The 20,518-nt window shown below is 49.4% G+C and overlaps 3 non-coding genes across 3 annotated transcripts; all 3 read left to right on the forward strand.

The window, feature by feature from the left end:
- Positions 1-2,089: 2,089 nt before the first annotated feature.
- On the forward strand, positions 2,090-2,203 carry LOC139274468 (U5 spliceosomal RNA). The gene has a single exon (XR_011595526.1). It is a non-coding gene; the product is annotated as a U5 spliceosomal RNA (small nuclear RNA).
- Positions 2,204-9,560: 7,357 nt separating this feature from the next.
- Positions 9,561-9,674, forward strand: LOC139274437 (U5 spliceosomal RNA). The gene has a single exon (XR_011595495.1). It is a non-coding gene; the product is annotated as a U5 spliceosomal RNA (small nuclear RNA).
- A 3,420-nt stretch (positions 9,675-13,094) lies between these two features.
- On the forward strand, positions 13,095-13,208 carry LOC139274438 (U5 spliceosomal RNA). Its single transcript, XR_011595496.1, has one exon. It is a non-coding gene; the product is annotated as a U5 spliceosomal RNA (small nuclear RNA).
- Positions 13,209-20,518: the final 7,310 nt, after the last annotated feature.

The following is a 20,518-nucleotide window of genomic DNA, read 5'->3' on the forward strand; positions in this document are numbered from 1 at the left end:
CACAGGTCTGGCCCATCCCTCGCTCCTGTGCCGCGGCAGTCACCCGGGCCGTCTTCCACTTTGTCTGGAGGTCCAAAATGGACTGTGTCCGCAGAGACACAATGTACAAATCTCTGGACAGTGGTGGAAAGGATGTTCCTGAGGGCCACCTTTGTGTGCGGTTGCATCAAGCTGTGCACAGACCCCCGGTACACAAACACCAAGTGTCACTACGTGCTGTGGTTCTACCTGTCCCCTTTGTTGTGAAGAATGGGCCTGTCCACGCTGCCGCAAAATGCCCGCACCAGTTGGACCATGCCTATCCACCTGTCCTTCATGGAAAATTTTTCACAAAAAACCCATTTGACCACAAAGCCATAAAACAGTGGTCAGCACGTAAGGTCCTGGACGCCCTACGAAAGAAGGAGAGGGTGGATCCTGTCGGGTGGTTCCCTGAGCAGACTGTCGAACTCGTTTGGCAGAACATCTCATCGCCAGAGCTTTCACACAAGCACCAAGACGTAACTTGGTTGGCAGTGAGGAGGGCCCTACCCGTCAGAGCGTTCATGCACAGCCGACGTCTCAGCAACACGGCATGGTGCCCCCGAGTCGGCTGCGGCTGGACAAGACTGTCGCCCATCTCCTTCAGGATTGTGCCTTTGCAAGGCAGGTCTGGAAAGAGATGCAGTGGTTGCTGTCGAGGTTCATCCCAAGCAGCTCCATAACACAGGACTCTGTGCTCTACGGGCTGTTCCCAGGGACACGCACTGAGACAGACATCACCTGCTGCTGGAGGGCCATCAATTCGGTCAAAGACGCTCTTTGGTCTTGCCAAAACTTGCTGGTCTTCCAGAGCAAGGAGACGTCCACATCTGCGTGTTGCAGACTGACGCAAACCAAGATCCAGGACTACGTGCTGAGGGACGCACTAAAAATTGGTGCAGCCGCCGCAAAGGCACAGTGGGGAAGGGCCACCATTTAAAGCCCTTCTGCCACGGTAAACCCTGGGGCAGGAATCAGTTCAAAACTCCCCTCGGGCCGTACTTGGAACTTCTTTTTTGTGTACATGGAGCACCATGATCTGTAAACACCTATGTCGTGCCATGTACAATGCAAGGTCTGTTTCGTAATGCACGTTGAAAAGAAAAAAAAATTTAAATGTACCGTCACCCATTCCGTGTACTGTATAGTGACACATGTAATGTAATTTGGCGAATGTACTACAATGTATCCCGTATTGTACCGAATTGTACTTGAAATGAAAAGCAAGGAAATGTATCGAACGGAACTGCCGTCAGCAGCCAAATGTAGTGTGTGGGATTGCTGACCGCAGCTAAATGTACTGAACTGCTTTTGAATGTACTGTACAAATTTTTATATGAATAAAGTACATTTTGAAATTTAACAAAATTCAGACCAATACAGTAACAAGTCTCGTTTATATCATTGAAATCAGTGAAATGGATAATAGACGTGGACAGTGCATGGCTCTGAGCTCTGTGTCTGCTCTCATTGTGTTAATGCTTCCTGTATGGGTGGGTGGGGTGGCTTGACCCATCCACCTCCATGGCACGAACCTGGTATTGCAGTACTTCCAGGAACGGTGCAGTGGCTCTTGGCCTTTTGGCTAAGAGCATTGGCGCAGAGTGATCCTTGAATGCGCCCAAGGTGACCTCTGGCGTTTGTGATTTGACAAAGAATTGGAACGATTGGCTACGAATTTCAAAAAAAAACTAAAACACGTTTGCTCACGAGCAGAAACCGCACTGATCCAAAATGTTTACCTTAAGCTTCAAATCACACCGAGAGAGAATAAAAACCCGAAGTAAAGTTGTACCGAAGAATTGGACACGTCACTGTAAACCCAGCCCACACAAAGCTCAAGCTCATTTACATACCCACAATGTTCTTCATAATACTTAGCAAGAAACTAAAATAAACTTCAGGTTTAACTGATTTTCACGGACACTGAAGTTTCCAGTTACTTTCCCTCGCGCTGTATTGATTTGTGGTAATATATCTTTTCTAGAAGTTAGTTCTAGCGGCTCAGCCCAACGTTAAAGAGGCAAGCCGTCGCTTGTGGGCGAGGAGCTGCGCGGGAACAATCAGTACTCTCTGGTTTCTCTTCAGATCGTATAAATCTTTCGCCTTTTACTAAAGATTTCCGTGGAGAGTAACATTCAGAGTTTTAATTAATTTTTCGAGGCTATGCTTTAGTGGGGCTGTCTTATTGTTCAAAAACAGACTGATCTTTGCGTTATGTAGTAGGTGTGGCTTTGTACTGGTTGCGATGACTGCTGATGATTTGGCTATTGGTTCTACTTGTTGTAGTTGTGAATGTCGTAGTAAAGCACTTGTTTGTGGGAGTTAACTTGCCCACCTGGGGGTCGCCAGCTTTCAGAAGAATCTTAAAACTCCAGATTCCGAACTAAATCTTGGAGCGTGGGAGGATGCCTGTGCGTGGATTGTTTTCACGTGTAGTGGTCTTTGTACACCAGCCACCAGACAGGCTTGACAGAGCTAAACATAAGAAATAGGAGTAGGTAATATGGCTCTTCTTCTGCTCCGCTATTCAATAAGATCATGGCTGATCTGATCATGGACTCAGCTCCACTTCCCCGCCCGCTCCCCTTATCACTCAAGAAACTGTCTATTTCTGTCTTAAATTTATTCAATGTTCAAATTTCAACAGTTCTCCGAGGCAGCAAATTCCAGATTTATAAGCCTCTGAGAGAAGAAATTCCTTCTCATCTCTGGCGGCCCCTTATTCTAAGATTATGCCCTCTAGTTCTAGTCTCCCCCATCAGTGGAAACATCCTCTCTGCATCCACCTTGTCAAGCCCCCTCATAATTTTATACGTTTCAATACCATTACCTCTCATTCATCTGAATTCCAATGAGTAGAGGTCCAACCTACTCAACCTTTCCTCATAAGTCAACCCCCTCATCTCTGGAACCTTCTCTGAACTGCCTCCAAAGCAAGTATATCCTTTCGTAAATATGGAAACCAAAACTGCACGCAGTATTCCAGGTGTGGTCTCACCAATACTCTGTATAACTGTAGCGCAGTTCTAATCAACGGGTGGGAAACTGAAAGCTTTCTGATCAGATCTGGAGTCAGGCAAGGCTGTCCTCTCTCGTCTGTGTTGTATCGAGCCCTTTGCCGGGTCCATTAGGAAGGATGCGGGCATTAGAGGGGTGACGATCCCAGGCAGCGGAGGCGCTCAGGTTAAGACCTCTCTGTATGTGGATGATGTGGCCATCTTTTGCTCGGATCCGCAGTCGGTCCGCAGATTGCTCACAATCTGCAACCAGTTTGAACTGGCCTTGGGAGCGAAGGTCAATCGCAGCAAAAGTGAGGCCATGTTCTTTGGCAACTGACCGATCCTTTATCCCCTTCACCGTTAAGCCAGATTACCTGAATGTGTTGGGAATATGGTTCGGAGCGGACGGGGCATGCGCCAAAAACCTGGAAGAGCGTATCGTCAAAGTGATGCAAAAACTGGGATGGTGGAAGCTGCGCTTCCTCTCCATGGCAGGAAAGAACCTGGTCATCAGGAGTGAGGTGCTCTCAGGTTTGCTGCACTTGGCACAGGTCTGGCCCATCTCTCGCTCCTGTACCAGGGCAGTCACCCGGGCCGTCTTCCACTTTGTCTGAAGGTCCAAAATGGAGCGTGTCCGCAGAGATACAATGTACAAATCTCTGGACAGTGGAAGAAAGGATGTTCCGAACGTGGCCCTCATCCTGATGGCCACCTTTGTGTGCGGCTGCATCAAGCTGTGCACAGACCCCCAGTACGCAAACACCAAGTGTCACTACATGCTGAGTTTCTACCTGTCCCCATTGTTGCCTGTCCACCTGTCCTTCGTGGAAAAGTTTTTCACAAAAAACCCCTTTGACCACAAGGCCATAAAACAGTGGTCAGCACGTAACATCCTGGACGCCCTACGAAAGAAGCCGAGGGTGGACCCTGTCGGGTGGTTCGCTGAGCGGACTGTCGAACTCGTTTGGCAGAACGTCTTATCGCCAGAGCTTTCACACAAGCACCAAGACGTAGCTTGGTTGGCGGTGAGGAGGGCCCTACCCGTCAGAGCGTTCATGCACAGCCGACGTCTCAGCAACACGGCACAGTGCCCCCGAGTCGACTGCAGGGCGGACGAGACTGTCACCCATCTCCTTCAGGATTGCGCCTTCGCAAGGCAGGTTTGGAAAGAGATGCAGTAGTTTCTGTCGAGGTTCATCCCAAGCAGCTCTGGAACACAAGTCTCTGTGCTCTACGGACTGTTCCCAGCGACACACACTGAGACAGACATCCCTGCTGCTGGAGGGTCATCAACTCAGTCAAAGACGCTCTTTGGTCTTGCCGAAACTTGCTGGTCTTCCAGAGCAAGGAGATGTCCATGTCTGCGTGTTGCAGACTGGTGCAATCCAAGATCCAGGACTACATGCTGAGGGACGCACTTAAAATTGGTGCAGCTGCCGCAAAGGCACAGTGGGGAAGGGCCACAGTTTAAAGCCCTTCTGCCACGATAAACCCGGGGGCAGGAATCTGTTCAAAACTCCCCTCGGGCCGTACTTGTAACTTCTTTTTTGTGTACATGGAGCACCATCATCTATAAACACCTATGTAGTGCCATGTACAATGCAAGGTCTGTTTCATAATGCACGTTGAAAAGAAAATATGTAAATGTACCATCAGCCATTCCGTGTCCTGTATAGTGACACATGTAATGTAATTTGTCGAATGTACTACAATGTATCCCGTATTGTACCGAATTGTACTTGAAATGAAAAGCAAGGAAATGTATCGAATGGAACTGCTGTCAGCACCCAAATGTAGTGTATGGGATTGCTGACCGCAGCTAAATGTACTGAACTGCTTTTGAATGTACTGTACAAATTTTTATATGAATAAAGTATATTTTGAAATTAAAAAAAAGACCAGTATGCCAGCCCAGGTGAAGTAGACTTTTACATTGAAAATCTATGTTTGCAGGAACCGGCCACTGGACAGGTCTCCAACGTAAAGGACAGTTTATTTGAAATGTAAATGTTTTGAACTGTAACCTGTAACTTAAACATAGATTTAAAAATTGCATCTATTAACGTGCGTAGCGTAAAATCCACTACACGATGTGTTTCCACCTTGGGCTACCTCGCCAAGGTCAAAGCAGACCTGCTGTTCTTGCAGGAGTGCAGGCTGCTGCACTTCAGCAGTTACCGGCAGTGGTCACGATGGTGGGCCCATGGACCATCCATATGGTCAGGAGGCAACGACTGCTGGTCTTCCGGCCTAGGCATTCTGCTGTGGGGAGGCCACTTCACCATCACTGAAGTTAAGGAGGTGGTGGGCATCCGCCTCCTCGTAGCAGATGTAATGTACAAAAATTAACGTGTATGTCTCGCCTCTCAGAAGCGAGTGGCTGGCCCTCTTCCAGCAGCTCACACTGCTGCTGGCGACGAACAGGCCGGTCATTCTGGGTGGTGACTTCAACTGCATCATCGATGCGGCTGGACGATCCAGCAGAGCCGACAGCAAACTGGACGCCACGTCCAAACTCCTGATGGATGCTGTAAAAGACGCCAAGCTGTGCGACATCTTCAGCAACCCTGCAGACGGAGCACCGCGCAGATACACCTGGCCGAGACCAGACGGGTCCGTCCGTTCCAGAATAGACTTCCTGTTTGTGTCCCACACGCTCAAGGTCAGATCCACCGATGTCACACTGGTGTTCTTCTCTGACCACTGCCTCCTACTGGCCGACTTTTGCCCACAGGAAAACCAGAAAGTTGGCAGAGGGATATGGAAGCTGAACGTGAAACTGTTGACTCCGGAAAACGTGGAGGAACTCAAGAGGGATTACAAAGGTTGGAGAACCGTAAAACCCCTCTGCGATTCCCCGATGCACTGGTGGGAAACAATCAAGACAAACATCAAGAGGTTTTTCATCCGCAATGGTGTTCAGGAGGCGAGAGGGAGACAGAGGGAATTGTCCCAACTCCAGAAGAGCATGCAAAACCTGCTCCTGTTGCAGTCGATGGGAGTCGATGTCGCGGAGGAACTCGAAGAGGTGAAAGGCCAGCAAGTCTTGCTCTTTGTCTCAGAGTCCTCCAAAATCATTTCCGCTCCAGAGTCCGCTCCATCGAGCAGGATGAGACATGTTCGCGCTTCTTCTTCCAAAAGGTACACAGGGGGAGCTCTGTGATTACCAGCCTAAAGGGAGAAGACGGTTCTGTGACGTTTTCGCAGCCTGACATGCTGAGGATCAGCAAATCCTTCTATGCCAGGCTGTACGACGTCAAGCCCACAGACCACACGGCCTCCCAGTCGTTCCTGTCGTCTATCACGGAGGTCCTAAACGACAGCGAGCAGGAGAGTCTGGACCACCCGCTAACTCTGGATGAGATGACAAAGGCCGTCTGGTCCCTTGCAACGAGTAAAACTCCCAGAAGCGATGGCTTACCGGTCGAGTTGTATTCGGCTCTGTGGGACTGGATGGGCCCAGACCTGCTGGAAGTGTACGAGGGTATGCTTCTGGCTGGCAGTATGTCAGAATGGATGAGGAAAGGCATCATCACCCTCATCTACAAGCAGAAGGGGGAGAGGGAGGAAATCAAAAACTGGCGGCCCATTTTACTGCTCAATGTGGACTACAAGATCCTGGCAAAGGTCATCGCCAACAGGCGCAAGTTTGCTCTTGAGCTGGTGATTCACCCGGACCAGACCTGCGCTGTCCCTGGCAGGAAGATCTCTGATAGCCTGGTGCTACTCAGGGATACGATCGCCTACGTGCAGGACAGTGGGGTGGACACCTGCTTAATCAGCTTAGAACAGGAGAAGGCCTTTGACAGGATATCGCACACGTACCTGATGGACGTGCTCTCCAAAATGGGGTTTGGGGCGGGTATCCGCAATTGGATCCAACTGCTCTACAGAGACATCAGTAGCGCAGTTCTAATCAGCGGGTGGGAAACTGAAAGCTTTACGATCAGATCTGGAGTCAGGCAAGGCTGTCCTCTCTCGTCTGTATTGTTTGTGTGTTGTATCGAGCCCTTTGCCGGGTCCATCAGGAAGGATGCAGGCATTAGAGGGGTGACGATCCCAGGCAGCAGAGGCACTCAGGTCAAGACCTCCCTGTACATGGATGACGTAGCCATCTTTTGCTCGGATCCGCAGTCGGTCCGCAGATTGCTCACAATCTGCGACCAGTTTGAACTGGCCTCGGGAGTGAAGGTCAATTGCAGCAAAAGTGAGGCCATGTTCTTTGGCAACTGGGCCGAGCGATCCTTTATTCCCTTCACCATTAAGCCAGATTACCTGAAGGTGTTGGGAATATGGTTCGGAGCGGACGGGGCATGCGCCAAAAACTTGGAATAGCGTATCGCCAAAGTGAAGCAAAAACTGGAATGGTGGAAGCTGTGCTTCCTCTCCATGGCAGGAAAGAACCTGGTCATCAGGAGTGAGCTACTCTCGGGGTTGCTACACGTGGCACAGGTCTGGCCCATCCCTCGCTCCTGTGCCGCGGCAGTCACCCGGGCCGTCTTCCACTTTGTCTGGAGGTCCAAAATGGACTGTGTCCGCAGAGACACAATGTACAAATCTCTGGACAGTGGTGGAAAGGATGTTCCTGAGGGCCACCTTTGTGTGCGGTTGCATCAAGCTGTGCACAGACCCCCGGTACACAAACACCAAGTGTCACTACGTGCTGTGGTTCTACCTGTCCCCTTTGTTGCGAAGAATGGGCCTGTCCACGCTGCCGCAAAATGCCCGCACCAGTTGGACCATGCCTGTCCACCTGTCCTTCGTGGAAAAGTTTTCACAAAAAACCCATTTGACCACAAAGCCATAAAACAGTGGTCAGCACGTAAGGTCCTGGACGCCCTACGAAAGAAGGAGAGGGTGGATCCTGTCGGGTGGTTCCCTGAGCAGACTGTCGAACTCGTTTGGCAGAACATCTCATCGCCAGAGCTTTCACACAAGCACCAAGACGTAACTTGGTTGGCAGTGAGGAGGGCCCTACCCGTCAGAGCGTTCATGCACAGCCGACGTCTCAGCAACACGGCATGGTGCCCCCGAGTCGGCTGCGGGTGGACAAGACTGTCACCCATCTCCTTCAGGATTGTGCCTTTGCAAGGCAGGTCTGGAAAGAGATGCAGTGGTTGCTGTCGAGGTTCATCCCAAGCAGCTCCATAACACAGGACTCTGTGCTCTACGGGCTGTTCCCAGGGACACGCACCGAGACAGACATCACCTGCTGCTGGAGGGCCATCAATTCGGTCAAAGACGCTCTTTGGTCTTGCCAAAACTTGCTGGTCTTCCAGAGCAAGGAGACGTCCACATCTGCGTGTTGCAGACTGACGCAAACCAAGATCCAGGACTACGTGCTGAGGGACGCACTAAAAATTGGTGCAGCCGCCGCAAAGGCACAGTGGGGAAGGGCCACCATTTAAAGCCCTTCTGCCACGGTAAACCCTGGGGCAGGAATCAGTTCAAAACTCCCCTCGGGCCGTACTTGGAACTTCTTTTTTGTGTACATGGAGCACCATGATCTGTAAACACCTATGTCGTGCCATGTACAATGCAAGGTCTGTTTCGTAATGCACGTTGAAAAGAAAAAAAAATTTAAATGTACCGTCACCCATTCCGTGTACTGTATAGTGACACATGTAATGTAATTTGGCGAATGTACTACAATGTATCCCGTATTGTACCGAATTGTACTTGAAATGAAAAGCAAGGAAATGTATCGAACGGAACTGCCGTCAGCAGCCAAATGTAGTGTGTGGGATTGCTGACCGCAGCTAAATGTACTGAACTGCTTTTGAATGTACTGTACAAATTTTTATATGAATAAAGTACATTTTGAAATTTAACAAAATTCAGACCAATACAGTAACAAGTCTGGTTTATATCATTGAAATCAGTGAAATGGATACTAGACGTGGACAGTGCACGGCTCTGAGCTCTGTGTCTGCTCTCATTGTGTTAATGCTTCCTGTATGGGTGGGTGGGGTGGCTTGACCCATCCACCTCCATGGCACGAACCTGGTATTGCAGTACTTCCAGGAACGGTGCAGTGGCTCTAGGCCTTTTGGCTAAGAGCATTGGCGCAGAGTGATCCTTGAATGCGCCCAAGGTGACCTCTGGCGTTTGTGATTTGACAAAGAATTGGAACGATTGGCTACGAATTTCAAAAAAAAAACTAAAACACGTTTGCTCACGAGCAGAAACCGCACTGATCCAAAATGTTTACCTTAAGCTTCAAATCACACCGAGAGAGAATAAAAACCCGAAGTAAAGTTGTACCGAAGAATTGGACACGTCACTGTAAACCCAGCCCACACAAAGCTCAAGCTCATTTACATACCCACAATGTTCTTCATAATACTTAGCAAGAAACTAAAATAAACTTCAGGTTTAACTGATTTTCACGGACACTGAAGTTTCCAGTTACTTTCCCTCGCGCTGTATTGATTTGTGGTAATATATCTTTTCTAGAAGTTAGTTCTAGCGGCTCAGCCCAACGTTAAAGAGGCAAGCCGTCGCTTGTGAGCGAGGAGCTGCGCGGGAATAATCAGTACCCTCTGGTTTCTCTTCAGATCGTACAAATCTTTCGCCTTTTACTAAAGATTTCCGTGGAGAGTAACATTCAGAGTTTTAATTAATTTTTCGAGGCTCTGCTTTAGTGGGGCTGTCTTATTGTTCAAAAACAGACTGATCTTTGCGTTATGCAGTAGGTGTGGCTTTGTACTGGTTGCGATGACTGCTGATGATTTGGCTATTGGTTCTACTTGTTGTAGTTGTGAATGTCGTAGTAAAGCACTTGTTTGTGGGAGTTAACTTGCCCACCTGGGGGTCGCCAGCTTTCAGAAGAATCTTAAAACTCCAGATTCCGAACTAAATCTTGGAGCGTGGGAGGATGCCTGTGCGTGGATTGTTTTCACGTGTAGTGGTCTTTGTACACCAGCCACCAGACAGGCTTGACAGAGCTAAACATAAGAAATAGGAGTAGGTAATATGGCTCTTCTTCTGCTCCGCTATTCAATAAGATCATGGCTGATCTGATCATGGACTCAGCTCCACTTCCCCGCCCGCTCCCCTTATCACTCAAGAAACTGTCTATTTCTGTCTTAAATTTATTCAATGTTCAAATTTCAACAGTTCTCCGAGGCAGCAAATTCCAGATTTATAAGCCTCTGAGAGAAGAAATTCCTTCTCATCTCTGGCGGCCCCTTATTCTAAGATTATGCCCTCTAGTTCTAGTCTCCCCCATCAGTGGAAACATCCTCTCTGCATCCACCTTGTCAAGCCCCCTCATAATTTTATACGTTTCAATACCATTACCTCTCATTCATCTGAATTCCAATGAGTAGAGGTCCAACCTACTCAACCTTTCCTCATAAGTCAACCCCCTCATCTCTGGAACCTTCTCTGAACTGCCTCCAAAGCAAGTATATCCTTTCGTAAATATGGAAACCAAAACTGCACGCAGTATTCCAGGTGTGGTCTCACCAATACTCTGTATAACTGTAGCGCAGTTCTAATCAACGGGTGGGAAACTGAAAGCTTTCTGATCAGATCTGGAGTCAGGCAAGGCTGTCCTCTCTCGTCTGTGTTGTATCGAGCCCTTTGCCGGGTCCATTAGGAAGGATGCGGGCATTAGAGGGGTGACGATCCCAGGCAGCGGAGGCGCTCAGGTTAAGACCTCTCTGTATGTGGATGATGTGGCCATCTTTTGCTCGGATCCGCAGTCGGTCCACAGATTGCTCACAATCTGCAACCAGTTTGAACTGGCCTTGGGAGCGAAGGTCAATCGCAGCAAAAGTGAGGCCATGTTCTTTGGCAACTGACCGATCCTTTATCCCCTTCACCGTTAAGCCAGATTACCTGAAGGTGTTGGGAATATGGTTCGGAGCGGACGGGGCATGCGCCAGAAACCTGGAAGAGCGTATCGTCAAAGTGATGCAAAAACTGGGATGGTGGAAGCTGCGCTTCCTCTCCATGGCAGGAAAGAACCTGGTCATCAGGAGTGAGGTGCTCTCGGGTTTGCTGCATGTGGCACAGGTCTGGCCCATCTCTCGCTCCTGTGCCACGGCAGTCACCCGGGCCGTCTTCCACTTTGTCTGGAGGTCCAAAATGGAGCGTGTCCGCAGAGATACAATGTACAAATCTCTGGACAGTGGAAGAAAGGATGTTCCGAACGTGGCCCTCATCCTGATGGCCACCTTTGTGTGCGGCTGCATCAAGCTGTGCACAGACCCCCAGTACGCAAACACCAAGTGTCACTACGTGCTGAGTTTCTACCTGTCCCCATTGTTGCCTGTCCACCTGTCCTTCGTGGAAAAGTTTTTCACAAAAAACCCCTTTGACCACAAGGCCATAAAACAGTGGTCAGCACGTAACATCCTGGACGCCCTACGAAAGAAGCCGAGGGTGGACCCTGTCGGGTGGTTCGCTGAGCGGACTGTCGAACTCGTTTGGCAGAACATCTCATCGCCAGAGCTTTCACACAAGCACCAAGACGTAACTTGGTTGGCAGTGAGGAGGGCCCTACCCGTCAGAGCGTTCATGCACAGCCGACGTCTCAGCAACACGGCATGGTGCCCCCGAGTCGGCTGCGGGTGGACAAGACTGTCACCCATCTCCTTCAGGATTGTGCCTTTGCAAGGCAGGTCTGGAAAGAGATGCAGTGGTTGCTGTCGAGGTTCATCCCAAGCAGCTCCATAACACAGGACTCTGTGCTCTACGGGCTGTTCCCAGGGACACGCACCGAGACAGACATCACCTGCTGCTGGAGGGCCATCAATTCGGTCAAAGACGCTCTTTGGTCTTGCCAAAACTTGCTGGTCTTCCAGAGCAAGGAGACGTCCACATCTGCGTGTTGCAGACTGACGCAAACCAAGATCCAGGACTACGTGCTGAGGGACGCACTAAAAATTGGTGCAGCCGCCGCAAAGGCACAGTGGGGAAGGGCCACCATTTAAAGCCCTTCTGCCACGGTAAACCCTGGGGCAGGAATCAGTTCAAAACTCCCCTCGGGCCGTACTTGGAACTTCTTTTTTGTGTACATGGAGCACCATGATCTGTAAACACCTATGTCGTGCCATGTACAATGCAAGGTCTGTTTCGTAATGCACGTTGAAAAGAAAAAAAAATTTAAATGTACCGTCACCCATTCCGTGTACTGTATAGTGACACATGTAATGTAATTTGGCGAATGTACTACAATGTATCCCGTATTGTACCGAATTGTACTTGAAATGAAAAGCAAGGAAATGTATCGAACGGAACTGCCGTCAGCAGCCAAATGTAGTGTGTGGGATTGCTGACCGCAGCTAAATGTACTGAACTGCTTTTGAATGTACTGTACAAATTTTTATATGAATAAAGTACATTTTGAAATTTAACAAAATTCAGACCAATACAGTAACAAGTCTGGTTTATATCATTGAAATCAGTGAAATGGATACTAGACGTGGACAGTGCACGGCTCTGAGCTCTGTGTCTGCTCTCATTGTGTTAATGCTTCCTGTATGGGTGGGTGGGGTGGCTTGACCCATCCACCTCCATGGCACGAACCTGGTATTGCAGTACTTCCAGGAACGGTGCAGTGGCTCTAGGCCTTTTGGCTAAGAGCATTGGCGCAGAGTGATCCTTGAATGCGCCCAAGGTGACCTCTGGCGTTTGTGATTTGACAAAGAATTGGAACGATTGGCTACGAATTTCAAAAAAAAAACTAAAACACGTTTGCTCACGAGCAGAAACCGCACTGATCCAAAATGTTTACCTTAAGCTTCAAATCACACCGAGAGAGAATAAAAACCCGAAGTAAAGTTGTACCGAAGAATTGGACACGTCACTGTAAACCCAGCCCACACAAAGCTCAAGCTCATTTACATACCCACAATGTTCTTCATAATACTTAGCAAGAAACTAAAATAAACTTCAGGTTTAACTGATTTTCACGGACACTGAAGTTTCCAGTTACTTTCCCTCGCGCTGTATTGATTTGTGGTAATATATCTTTTCTAGAAGTTAGTTCTAGCGGCTCAGCCCAACGTTAAAGAGGCAAGCCGTCGCTTGTGAGCGAGGAGCTGCGCGGGAATAATCAGTACCCTCTGGTTTCTCTTCAGATCGTACAAATCTTTCGCCTTTTACTAAAGATTTCCGTGGAGAGTAACATTCAGAGTTTTAATTAATTTTTCGAGGCTCTGCTTTAGTGGGGCTGTCTTATTGTTCAAAAACAGACTGATCTTTGCGTTATGCAGTAGGTGTGGCTTTGTACTGGTTGCGATGACTGCTGATGATTTGGCTATTGGTTCTACTTGTTGTAGTTGTGAATGTCGTAGTAAAGCACTTGTTTGTGGGAGTTAACTTGCCCACCTGGGGGTCGCCAGCTTTCAGAAGAATCTTAAAACTCCAGATTCCGAACTAAATCTTGGAGCGTGGGAGGATGCCTGTGCGTGGATTGTTTTCACGTGTAGTGGTCTTTGTACACCAGCCACCAGACAGGCTTGACAGAGCTAAACATAAGAAATAGGAGTAGGTAATATGGCTCTTCTTCTGCTCCGCTATTCAATAAGATCATGGCTGATCTGATCATGGACTCAGCTCCACTTCCCCGCCCGCTCCCCTTATCACTCAAGAAACTGTCTATTTCTGTCTTAAATTTATTCAATGTTCAAATTTCAACAGTTCTCCGAGGCAGCAAATTCCACATTTATAAGCCTCTGAGAGAAGAAATTCCTTCTCATCTCTGGCGGCCCCTTATTCTAAGATTATGCCCTCTAGTTCTAGTCTCCCCCATCAGTGGAAACATCCTCTCTGCATCCACCTTGTCAAGCCCCCTCATAATTTTATACGTTTCAATACCATTACCTCTCATTCATCTGAATTCCAATGAGTAGAGGTCCAACCTACTCAACCTTTCCTCATAAGTCAACCCCCTCATCTCTGGAACCTTCTCTGAACTGCCTCCAAAGCAAGTATATCCTTTCGTAAATATGGAAACCAAAACTGCACGCAGTATTCCAGGTGTGGTCTCACCAATACTCTGTATAACTGTAGCGCAGTTCTAATCAACGGGTGGGAAACTGAAAGCTTTCTGATCAGATCTGGAGTCAGGCAAGGCTGTCCTCTCTCGTCTGTGTTGTATCGAGCCCTTTGCCGGGTCCATTAGGAAGGATGCGGGCATTAGAGGGGTGACGATCCCAGGCAGCGGAGGCGCTCAGGTTAAGACCTCTCTGTATGTGGATGATGTGGCCATCTTTTGCTCGGATCCGCAGTCGGTCCACAGATTGCTCACAATCTGCAACCAGTTTGAACTGGCCTTGGGAGCGAAGGTCAATCGCAGCAAAAGTGAGGCCATGTTCTTTGGCAACTGACCGATCCTTTATCCCCTTCACCGTTAAGCCAGATTACCTGAAGGTGTTGGGAATATGGTTCGGAGCGGACGGGGCATGCGCCAGAAACCTGGAAGAGCGTATCGTCAAAGTGATGCAAAAACTGGGATGGTGGAAGCTGCGCTTCCTCTCCATGGCAGGAAAGAACCTGGTCATCAGGAGTGAGGTGCTCTCGGGTTTGCTGCATGTGGCACAGGTCTGGCCCATCTCTCGCTCCTGTGCCACGGCAGTCACCCGGGCCGTCTTCCACTTTGTCTGGAGGTCCAAAATGGAGCGTGTCCGCAGAGATACAATGTACAAATCTCTGGACAGTGGAAGAAAGGATGTTCCGAACGTGGCCCTCATCCTGATGGCCACCTTTGTGTGCGGCTGCATCAAGCTGTGCACAGACCCCCAGTACGCAAACACCAAGTGTCACTACGTGCTGAGTTTCTACCTGTCCCCATTGTTGCCTGTCCACCTGTCCTTCGTGGAAAAGTTTTTCACAAAAAACCCCTTTGACCACAAGGCCATAAAACAGTGGTCAGCACGTAACATCCTGGACGCCCTACGAAAGAAGCCGAGGGTGGACCCTGTCGGGTGGTTCGCTGAGCGGACTGTCGAACTCGTTTGGCAGAACGTCTTATCGCCAGAGCTTTCACACAAGCACCAAGACGTAGCTTGGTTGGCGGTGAGGAGGGCCCTACCCGTCAGAGCGTTCATGCACAGCCGGCGTCTCAGCAACACGGCACAGTGCCCCCGAGTCGATTGCAGGGTGGACGAGACTGTCACCCATCTCCTTCAGGATTGCGCCTTCGCAAGGCAGGTTTGGAAAGAGATGCAATATTTTCTGTCGAGGTTCATCCCAAGCAGCTCCGGAACACAAGTCTCTGTGCTCTACGGACTGTTCCCAGGGACACACACTGAGACAGACATCCCTGCTGCTGGAGGGTCATCAACTCAGTCAAAGACGCTCTTTGGTCTTGCCGAAACTTGCTGGTCTTCCAGAGCAAGGAGATGTCCATGTCTGCGTGTTGCAGACTGGTGCAATCCAAGATCCAGGACTACGTGCTGAGGGACTTAAAATTGGTGCAGCTGCCGCAAAGGCACGGTGGGGAAGGGCCACAGTTTAAAGCCCTTCTGCCACGATAAACCCGGGGGCAGGAATTTGTTCAAAACTCCCCTCGGGCCGTACTTGTAACTTCTTTTTTGTGTACATGGAGCACCATCATCTATAAACACCTATGTAGTGCCATGTACAATGCAAGGTCTGTTTCATAATGCACGTTGAAAAGAAAATATGTAAATGTACCATCAGCCATTCCGTGTCCTGTATAGTGACACATGTAATGTAATTTGTCGAATGTACTACAATGTATCCCGTATTGTACCGAATTGTACTTGAAATGAAAAGCAAGGAAATGTATCGAATGGAACTGCTGTCAGCACCCAAATGTAGTGTATGGGATTGCTGACCGCAGCTAAATGTACTGAACTGCTTTTGAATGTACTGTACAAATTTTTATATGAATAAAGTATATTTTGAAATTAAAAAAAAGACCAGTATGCCAGCCCAGGTGAAGTAGACTTTTACATTGAAAATCTATGTTTGCAGGAACCGGCCACTGGACAGGTCTCCAACGTAAAGGACAGTTTATTTGAAATGTAAATGTTTTGAACTGTAACCTGTAACTTAAACATAGATTTAAAAATTGCATCTATTAACGTGCGTAGCGTAAAATCCACTCCACGAAATGTTTCCACCTTGGGCTACCTCGCCAAGGTCAAAGCAGACCTGCTGTTCTTGCAGGAGTGCAGGCTGCTGCACTTCAGCAGTTACCGGCAGTGGTCACGATGGTGGGCCCATGGACCATCCATATGGTCAGGAGGCAACGACTGCTGGTCTTCCGGCCTAGGCATTCTGCTGTGGGGAGGCCACTTCACCATCACTGAAGTTAAGGAGGTGGTGGGCATCCGCCTCCTCGTAGCAGATGTAATGTACAAAAATTAACGTGTATGTCTCGCCTCTCAGAAGCGAGTGGCTGGCCCTCTTCCAGCAGCTCACACTGCTGCTGGCGACGACCAGGCCGGTCATTCTGGGTGGTGACTTCAACTGCATCATCGATGCGGCTGGACGATCCAGCAGAGCCGACAGCAAACTGGACGCCACGTCCAAACTCCTGATGGATGCTGTAAAAGACGCCAAGCTGTGCGACATCTTCAGCAACCCTGCAGACGGAGCACCGCGCAGATACACCTGGCCGAGACCAGACGGGTCCGTCCGTTCTAGAATAGACTTCCTGTTTGTGTCCCACACGCTCAAGGTCAGATCCACCGATGTCACACTGGTGTTCTTCTCTGACCACTGCCTCCTACTGGCCGACTTTTGCCCACAGGAAAACCAGAAAGTTGGCAGAGGGATATGGAAGCTGAACGTGAAACTGTTGACTCCGGAAAACGTGGAGGAACTCAAGAGGGATTACAAAGGTTGGAGAACCGTAAAACCCCTCTGCGATTCCCCGATGCACTAGTGGGAAACAATCAAGACAAACATCAAGAGGTTTTTCATCCGCAATGGTGTTCAGGAGGCGAGAGGGAGACAGAGGGAATTGTCCCAACTCCAGAAGAGCATGCAAAACCTGCTCCTGTTGCAGTCGATGGGAGTCGATGTCGCGGAGGAACTCGAAGAGGTGAAAGGCCAGAAAGTCTTGCTCTTTGTCTCAGAGTCCTCCAAAATCATTTCCGCTCCAGAGTCCGCTCCATCGAGCAGGATGAGACATGTTCGCGCTTCTTCTTCCAAAAGGTACACAGGGGGAGCTCTGTGATCACCAGCCTAAAGGGAGAAGACGGTTCTGTGACGTTTTCGCAGCCTGACATGCTGAGGATCAGCAAATCCTTCTATGCCAGGCTGTACGACATCAAGCCCACAGGCCACACGGCCTCCCAGTCGTTCCTGTCGTCTATCACGGAGGTCCTAAACGACAGCGAGCAGGAGAGTCTGGACCACCCGCTAACTCTGGATGAGATGACAAAGGCCGTCTGGTCCCTTGCAACGAGTAAAACTCCCAGAAGCGATGGCTTACCGGTCGAGTTGTATTCGGCTCTGTGGGACTGGATGGGCCCAGACCTGCTGGAAGTGTACGAGGGTATGCTTCTGGCTGGCAGTATGTCAGAATGGATGAGGAAAGGCATCATCACCCTCATCTACAAGCAGAAGGGGGAGAGGGAGGAAATCAAAAACTGGCGGCCCATTTTACTGCTCAATGTGGACTACAAGATCCTGGCAAAGGTCATCGCCAACAGGCGCAAGTTTGCTCTTGAGCTGGTGATTCACCCGGACCAGACCTGCGCTGTCCCTGGCAGGAAGATCTCTGATAGCCTGGTGCTACTCAGGGATACGATCGCCTACGTGCAGGACAGTGGGGTGGACACCTGCTTAATCAGCTTAGAACAGGAGAAGGCCTTTGACAGGATATCGCACACGTACCTGATGGACGTGCTCTCCAAAATGGGGTTTGGGGCGGGTATCCGCAATTGGATCCAACTGCTCTACAGAGACATCAGTAGCGCAGTTCTAATCAGCGGGTGGGAAACTGAAAGCTTTACGATCAGATCTGGAGTCAGGCAAGGCTGTCCTCTCTCGTCTGTCTTGTTTGTGTGTTGTATCGAGCCCTTTGCCGGGTCCATCAGGAAGGATGCAGGCATTAGAGGGGTGACGATCCCAGGCAGCAGAGGCGCTCAGGTCAAGACCTCCCTGTACATGGATGACGTAGCCATCTTTTGCTCGGATCCGCAGTCGGTCCGCAGATTGCTCACAATCTGCGACCAGTTTGAACTGGCCTCGGGAGTGAAGGTCAATTGCAGCAAAAGTGAGGCCTTGTTCTTTGGCAACTGGGCCGACCGATCCTTTATTCCCTTCACCATTAAGCCAGATTACCTGAAGGTGTTGGGAATATGGTTCGGAGCGGACGGGGCATGTGCCAAAAACTTGGAATAGCGTATCGCCAAAGTGAAGCAAAAACTGGAATGGTGGAAGCTGTGCTTCCGCTCCATGGCAGGAAAGAACCTGGTCATCAGGAGTGAGCTACTCTCGGGGTTGCTACACGTGGCACAGGTCTGGCCCATCCCTCGCTCCTGTGCCGCGCGAGTCACCCGGGCCGTCTTCCACTTTGTCTGGAGGTCCAAAATGGACTGTGTCCGCAGAGACACAATGTACAAATCTCTGGACAGTGGTGGAAAGGATGTTCCGAACGTGGCCCTCATCCTGAGGGCCACCTTTGTGTGCGGTTGCATCAAGCTGTGCACAGACCCCCGGTACACAAACACCAAGTGTCACTACGTGCTGTGGTTCTACCTGTCCCCTTTGTTGCGAAGAATGGGCCTGTCCACGCTGCCGCAAAATGCCCGCACCAGTTGGACCATGCCTGTCCACCTGTCCTTCGTCGAAAATTTTTCACAAAAAACCCATTTGACCACAAAGCCATAAAACAGTGGTCAGCACGTAAGGTCCTGGACGCCCTACGAAAGAAGGAGAGGGTGGATCCTGTCGAGTGGTTCCTTGAGCGGACTGTCGAACTCGTTTGGCAGAACATCTCATCGCCAGAGCTTTCACACAAGCACCAAGACGTAGCTTGGTTGGCAGTGAGGAGGGCCCTACCCGTCAGAGCGTTCATGCACAGCCGACGTCTCAGCAACACGGCATGGTGCCCCCGAGTCGGCTGCGGGTGGACAAGACTGTCGCCCATCTCCTTCAGGATTGTGCCTTTGCAAGGCAGGTCTGGAAAGAGATGCAGTGGTTGCTGTCGAGGTTCATCCCAAGCAGCTCCATAACACAGGACTCTGTGCTCTACGGGCTGTTCCCAGGGACACGCACCGAGACAGACATCACCTGCTGCTGGAGGGCCATCAATTCGGTCAAAGACGCTCTTTGGTCTTGCCAAAACTTGCTGGTCTTCCAGAGCAAGGAGACGTCCACATCTGCGTGTTGCAGACTGACGCAAACCAAGATCCAGGACTACGTGCTGAGGGACGCACTAAAAATTGGTGCAGCCGCCGCAAAGGCACAGTGGGGAAGGGCCACCATTTAAAGCCCTTCTGCCACGGTAAACCCTGGGGCAGGAATCAGTTCAAAACTCCCCTCGGGCCGTACTTGGAACTTCTTTTTTGTGTACATGGAGCACCATGATCTGTAAACACCTATGTCGTGCCATGTACAATGCAAGGTCTGTTTCGTAATGCACGTTGAAAAGAAAAAAAAATTTAAATGTACCGTCACCCATTCCGTGTACTGTATAGTGACACATGTAATGTAATTTGGCGAATGTACTACAATGTATCCCGTATTGTACCGAATTGTACTTGAAATGAAAAGCAAGGAAATGTATCGAACGGAACTGTCGTCAGCAGCCAAATGTAGTGTGTGGGATTGCTGACCGCAGCTAAATGTACTGAACTGCTTTTGAATGTACTGTACAAATTTTTATATGAATAAAGTACATTTTGAAATTTAACAAAATTCAGACCAATACAGTAACAAGTCTGGTTTATATCATTGAAATCAGTGAAATGGATACTAGACGTGGACAGTGCACGGCTCTGAGCTCTGTGTCTGCTCTCATTGTGTTAATGCTTCCTGTATGGGTGGGTGGGGTGGCTTGACCCATCCACCTCCATGGCACGAACCTGGTATTGCAGTACTTCCAGGAACGGTGCAGTGGCTCTAGGCCTTTTGGCTAAGAGCATTGGCGCAGAGTGATCCTTGAATGCGCCCAAGGTGACCTCTGGCGTTTGTGATTTGACAAAGAATTGGAACGATTGGCTACGAATTTCAAAAAAAAACTAAAACACGTTTGCTCACGAGCAGAAACCGCACTGATCCAAAATGTTTACCTTAAGCTTCAAATCACACCGAGAGAGAATAAAAACCCGAAGTAAAGTTGTACCGAAGAATTGGACACGTCACTGTAAACCCAGCCCAAGCTCATTTACATACCCACAATGTTCTTCATAATACTTAGCAAGAAACTAAAATAAACTTCAGGTTTAACTGATTTTCACGGACACTGAAGTTTCCAGTTACTTTCCCTCGCGCTGTATTGATTTGTGGTAATATATCTTTTCTAGAAGTTAGTTCTAGCGGCTCAGCCCAACGTTAAA

This window comes from Pristiophorus japonicus, chromosome 9, assembly GCF_044704955.1.
Source record: "Pristiophorus japonicus isolate sPriJap1 chromosome 9, sPriJap1.hap1, whole genome shotgun sequence".
Taxonomy (NCBI): Eukaryota; Metazoa; Chordata; class Chondrichthyes; family Pristiophoridae; genus Pristiophorus; species Pristiophorus japonicus.